Source organism: Dermacentor andersoni, chromosome 11 (assembly GCF_023375885.2).
Source record: "Dermacentor andersoni chromosome 11, qqDerAnde1_hic_scaffold, whole genome shotgun sequence".
Classification (NCBI taxonomy): Eukaryota; Metazoa; Arthropoda; class Arachnida; order Ixodida; family Ixodidae; genus Dermacentor; species Dermacentor andersoni.
Window position 1 is genome coordinate 53,914,787 of NC_092824.1, and position 6,770 is coordinate 53,921,556.

General features: G+C 46.0%; 1 protein-coding gene across 1 annotated transcript in view; it reads right to left on the reverse strand.

Moving 5' to 3' along the window:
- The window catches only part of LOC126517981 (protein zyg-11 homolog B-like), a 72,553-nt gene extending 67,868 nt beyond the window's left edge, over nt 1-4,685 (reverse strand). The window contains exon 1 of the mRNA XM_050167823.2: nt 4,148-4,685. The gene's annotated coding sequence lies outside the window, so the exon portion shown is untranslated. The remainder of the gene's footprint in view (nt 1-4,147) is intronic.
- Nucleotides 4,686-6,770: the final 2,085 nt, after the last annotated feature.

Consider the following 6,770-nt stretch of genomic DNA (forward strand, 5'->3'; position numbering starts at 1 on the left):
GAACACCGTAGTGGGGGGGACTCTGGGTTAATTTTGACCACATGGGGGTTCTTTAATGTGCGCCTAGACCCAGGTACAACACGAGTGTTTTTGCATTTCGACCCCATCAAAATGAAGCTGCCACGGCCCGGAAAGGGCCTGCAAGCTCAGCAGTGCGACGGCATAACCGCTAAGCTACCATGGCGGGCGCAGGTGAGGCGCAAATGATAGCACACACGCACAGTGAAATAATTTTAGGACGTATGGCTTATATTGTGATACTTGGCCAGGCATGTGTGTAGCTCGTCCCATTTCTTTCCAGAAATTATCTGAAATATCTGTGCAGGGAGCAAAAGCAAGAACTTATTCTTGGGCTAGGTGCGACGTGTGGACAGTGTCTGTATCAGCCACCTGCAGGTGTAATTCGCCAGAACATCTTGGTGGGATAATCGGTGCCCATTCATTAGCACAACTATCTGTGTGACAAAAAAAAAACTGCATGGGGATACGTTGACAGGATGAGCACAAACTACTAGTTGGAGTTTAATGTTTGCTTTGTGTGAGAATACATACATTGGCGCACTTCATAATGCACTTAGAAACAAAAGGTGAAGGTACACATTTTCGGCCGCAGCACAATCCAGGAAGGATATCTCAGAGTTGCACAGCAATACTAAGGTGTCCCTTGCACAGGCGCTTCCTCTTTTCAAAATCTGAGAAGCCTGTATTAGTTCTTGTGCGTCCTTACTTTATCCTAGTATCTTGATCGCTGAGGAATTATGTCTACGTGCCCTTGTGAGGTTTCGCTTTTTTTCCGTGTGTGTGCAGACAATTATGCTAACACTGCAGGTGCTTGGCGCATTGCTCCTTTCTAGGCTGTGATACAACAGGCCACCTCCCTGTAGGCCACAATGCATGCCTCACTCTTATACCTTGCACTAGTGAGCAAAGTAAACTGTGCTATCAATCTGCATGGTTCAAGTCACAAAGTAAGGCACTAGCCTAAAGGAGTGAACAACACGGCCACTGGATAAAACTTACATGAGAAAGTTGGGCAAGTCCATACAAAATGCATGGCTGGCCTAACAGCACAAGGAAGATAAAGACGACACTGCTATGTTTTGGTGTTTTGAGCCCGCACGGGCCATGGCTTGTCTTGCTTTGATGTGTTATTTGTCCCGGTGGTTAAAAAGTGATTTCCATCAGGAGTTATGTTAGTTTCGAGTCCAGGTTTCTTTACTTCTGTCTTCACCCGGCCTACACTGTTGGGCCAACCGTGGATGAAACTTGCAGGGGCAAAGCTGATGAAACTAATCTGCTAAGCAGGGCCATTTTTGAGTGTAGGCACATTCAAATGGTGCCAGGGAACATAAATAGGTACATCAGTATCCTGTGCGCAGCCCTGGTCCATGCCCAACAGGTAAACACATAAACAAAAGTGTACACAGGTGCATCCCAATGCACTCTAGAGTGAATTAACCAAGACTGCCAACTAACCAATCCTGGGGTCGCCACCTGTGCCTAGAAAAAAAAAATGAAATGGCACCAAAAAGGGGGTTGGGGTTCTTGTATATTGTGTAACATACTGCATGCTAAAATGCAAAACGGAACTGAAATAACGTAAAGTGGAGATATGTCAACTACAAACAAAGCCCGATCAAAATACTTTACACTCTTAAAAAAATTTGAACCCTTTGGGAGATATCTCGTCCCACGACAATAATCGTCATCTGTCTTGCCCACACTTCCTTTCTTTAACGGCAAGTGCATTATCAATGTGACATGGCATTCTCGACAGGAAAGTAGCGAGCGTAGCGTTTCCAAGAAAGGAAACGCAAGCAAGGCACATGACGCTTATCGTTGGGGGAAAAATATACACCCCAAAGGGTGCAACTTTTTTAAGAGTGCATATAAAATTTGGTACACTTTTAAAACCTTCATGATGTTTTCATTGAAAATAATTTACTCATAAAGCATATGTTATAGCCTACAAACAACATAGAAATATGATTGCAAAAGTCAAGATGACAATTAAATGCACGTTGATTCAAGAAATTAGGAAAAGCTTTATGAATCAGGAATGAACTCAGTTGCAAGAATTCAGTTGCCTGCTAAGTATATGAATGCTATAGCACTTGCGATGCAGCTTGTAAGGTGCTAATTTAGAAAAAATCGGAAAACAGGCCAATGACATGCTGTGCGTGTGTCACATCAACACCAACAAGGCTAGGTGGTGTTGGTCAAAGTGGCAGCTGGCACTGTGCGGGGAAAGACCAGAAGTGCTGGTAGAAAACAAGCAAGGTGACAACGCAACCAGCTGGCAGTAACAAAAAGGCAAATTGACCATAGACTGAAAGCACTGGATCTATAAGAATGACTGTAGACGAGTACTGCAAGACCCCAAGAAGTACAGCTGGACTTATGAAGGAAAATGTTGCTACTGGTTGTCTATGGCAACCTCTCCTTTGACAAGTTTACCTCCAACTTGTGGATCTTTTGGGGAGTGGTGTGGTTATGCTACAAGGATTCTATTCAAAATTCGAAACACCTACAAGACAAGCTATACATTGATCACCATTATCAACTAACTGCTCTGTAACGATTGCAGAAAACTTTACGCATCAACTAGCCACACCACTTGACATTACCACACCTAGCCTAGTTAAGTACATGTAGCTGTCCTCACGGTCTAATGAGCCTTCCTCCTACAGCTGTTGTGCTCCAAGAGCCACGGCCGCTTTCAGGCATGAACAGCTGCAAAATGTTTTCCCTTGACACCGTTTATTTACTAATTACACTGGCATATGTTACAACAGTTGCTTGGCCATTTTTGTAATAAAATGAAAGCTCCTTCATAAAAGCCTAAAGGAGTTTCTGCTTCAAGCTTTTTGCGATAAATTCACAGTGCTCTCTTTCGCCAGTGAGACGAGAATATGGCCCGGTCGATCACTTTCGGTTAACTTGACGTGACGTAACGTTACCCGTTCGCCGGAACGACGGGCATTGCGTCAGTGCAGACGGTACATGCAGGCAGCCGATCCTTTTGAGCTCTATTCCATCCTGCCTACCTTGCAGCGAACACACATACCGCAGCAACGTGAGAGCCGGACCCGGACCTTTGTGGGCTTCGTCGTTACAAAATCGTACGTTGAGTCACGTGGCGCACGCGACAACAAACACTCGATCGGCCCGCGGTGCGCCATACAAAGGCAAAACCGCGGCGGCCGCGAACGTGAAACTGCGGCCTTGCTCGCCTTTCGAGAGCGTTCGACAATGTTCAGCGCTAGTTCTGCACCAGACGGCATCGGGAGGTGTCGACCTTCAAAAGGGAAAGCAGCAACCAGATCAAGAGCGCGGCACGTTGCCGTTTTTCGCCAGACCTCGCGAGTACGCGCCGACGGCCTACGTACCATACTGCGCGCTTTAAAGCTATCGGCGAGACGCATTCAACGTCTGTCCACATAAACTTTGCAACATTTCACGCTCAAAGTCACTATGCAAAGCTCACACGGGCATGCAAGGTACGACGGTGAACCGATCGTCAGCAACGCAAAGTCAGGAGAGAGCTGACGTTTCAAGTCGCAATGCCCTCTGAAAGAGGGTTTTTTAACCTCGCATAATTAACATTGCGTATCGCGCCGCAGTATCACCCAGCTGAAGCGGATATCGGGCGATTTCAAGGCACTGAGGGCGCAAAAGCAACAACGCGGTGCCGTGCTACACTTTAGCCGTGAGCTTTCATCAACCATACGCGTAGTAACATCATACATTCCTTCTCCACGCCACCGAGTTGTCGCGTCAAGCCAGCGCGGATATATAAGACAGAAGCAAACACCTGCACGAACGGAAAAAAAAAAGAACCGCGCTGCGCGACTCTTTCACCCCCCGTTCCCGAAAGAGAAGCAAGAACGTGGTGAAATGTGGACCGAATTAACAGCGCATGGGCGCAGGGTAAAAAAAAAAGGGGGGCGATCGTGACCTCGCAGCGGCCAGAACCGATGACATGCGAGACGGCGGTGAGCGCGTTTCGGAATACAAGTCGTAGGTGAGGGACTGAAACGCGGGATTAGGGACCGGAGCCGTCTGCATCGTTCTGCACAAGTGACCACAAAGGCCGCAAGCAGTTTCAGATCGGTCCCTGTGTAAAAAGACGCCGAGCAGCTCGTACCTTCCTTCCTCGCGGACCGACCGCTCAGTGGTTTCGCTGCGCTGGTGGCGAGAATAACCGACGCTCTGGTAGCCGAGTGTCCCTCATAGCGTAGCTGAAGTCGACAGATGCTCTTCCGAGTCTCGGGAGACGACGATCGCGACGTCTCAAGCGGTGGCTGCTGTGTCGTGAGTCGCCGCGCTGTCCAGCGAGTGTCCTACGGGGCGGCTGGGCTTCGTGCGAAGCCGATCGTCGTCGGCTGTCTGGCCGGATTGAAAAAGAAAGAAGAAGAAAGGAGCGCTGCTGATGCGGACGCACGTTGGTTCTTCGTCGGCTTTCTTCCTGGAGCCCAGCCAGCGAGCCTGCGGAGTTTTCACACGGGGTCGCGAAGGTACCGCGATAAAAACACCACAAAACCGAAACCTTCCCCCCCCTGGCTTACTAGGCCCGACGAGAGTGAATGAAAAACGTTTTACGAAAGGCGCCGCTAGGGTCGCCACATATTGGCTCACTTGGTGGGTGAAACGAGTGAAACCAGGCGCTGGTGAAACCGCCGCGACATAATAACGTGTTTGGTAACACTTCTTTTGGGCCTAGTTGGTACATACTTCTGAACTAAACGTAACAGCGCAAACAACCAAGACGATCCACAAAAAGAAAGAGAGGACGCGCCAGTGTGTGTCCTCTCTTTCTTTTTGTGGATCGTCTTGGTTGTTTGCGCTGTTACGTTTAGTTCAGAAGGAACGTGTTTGGGCCGACTCTCATTCGCTTCAATTTTGTCACGTAATGCTCTTTCCTAATTTTCTTCGTACTTGTCAGTAATGCGGCAACGCGCCACTCATGGGCGTCTGCTAAACTTGTTCTCTTCGGCAGTTGTTTCGGTTTTCTGGGTGACACTGCAGAAATTACAAGTATCAACATTTTGTGTGCCTGGAAACCGTTGCGAACACCTCTCAATGACGGGCTTCCAGTCATGCATTAGGATCATGCCCAACCCTTTATTTCATATAAAAAAAAAACTTTGATATTTGTTTCATTACTACTCTGTACTACGTAACATTACAATGTAAGCATCTGTAGTCATAGAAATCCCAATGAAATTTCTTTCATTCGCATCTTCCCTACGTTTACGGAAATTCAAGCGCATTTCCTGAAAAACTGTGTGCGTTAATTTAGACAAACATACATGGAACCAATAAAAAACGGATGCGCGTCAAAAATTGGCGGGCGCGCCGGGATCGAGGTAAATAACCCCAAATAAGGCAGCGGTGTGTTTGCTCTCTATTATAACTGTCAGATAATTAGATAATGTCCGACAATCCCATCACCGTTAAATTAATGGAAGTAAGACTTGATTAAACAACACGTATGACTGTATTTACCCAGTCTTACCAGCGCCGACACAATGGAATTCCGGTCAATTTTTCCCTCTGGTGTGCTGCAGGGCAGTGACCCCGGTACATTACTTTGTTCGGATATGTATTACCGACTTACCGAATGTGTCCTCAGGTGCGCATTTTTTGCTGACGGTTCTATAATTTACCGGGTGATTGCTAATACACTGATGACCACGTAAATATTCTTATGACCTTAACATTATTAGCAGTTGGTGTAGCACATGGCTAATGTTGCTTAATCCAAATAAATGTAATGTCTTTCATTCGCAATAATTTCAATGCAAACCTCTCGTACTATATTAATAACAACTCTGTGCACATAGTATACTTCAAATATCTAGGTGTAATCCAACATCAAACCTTTCCTGGGCTACACATATCAACATTTGCGGCAACACCTCTTTGTCTTTGGGCTATTTACGCCGGAATCTGCATAAGACACCGACTAATGTATGCACATTAACACATCTAACATTTGTTCAACCTAAGGTTGAAGTTGTTTCTTCCGTATATATGGTCCCCTCATTAGATTTAACCACTATGCTAGAATTCGTTCAGAATAGAGTCGCTCGATTCATCTCACTATATACAACTACAACGCAAGTATATCGCAAATTAAAAACAATTTATCAATTCCTTCTTTGAACACTCGTTGTGACGTAGCGCTTTTGTTTTGCAAGTACATTCACGGACCTAGGTCATCACCAATAACTCTGCAAGTCTCCATTCACGTCACTCATCTTTCTTTAAGGCGCGTCTGTGGGAACAGACACTTTTAACTCGTACCTGCGTTCGTGTCATCCACTTGCGGAACGAGCTTACCGATATCCTGGTAGCTGAAGCTAACAAAGAAAAATTTCATCACAACATAATCACCCATTTATTTAACTTCTTGTTTGCTTTGCTTCTTGTCTGCATTTCTTATCTCTCTTGCTCCGAGGTTTTTCAACTTAGCGTAAACTTGATTCTTCATGTCACCATTATAAATAAAGTGTCCTATAATGATTTGTATAATTGTATGCGCCTTATATTATTTAAAATTTTGAAGCTTCCCTTACCCAATGCCCTATTCTTCGGGCCTGTAAGGCATTTTGAGAAATTCACAAGGTTTTATGTTATCCCCAAGACGACTTGAAGGCAGAAGTCGATGTGCCAATGCATTAGACGGATGCATGACATACACATCGCCCTTAATTCGCAGTCTTCCCTCTTAATTCCAAAGGTTCTGGGTTTGACTCCTACCTATG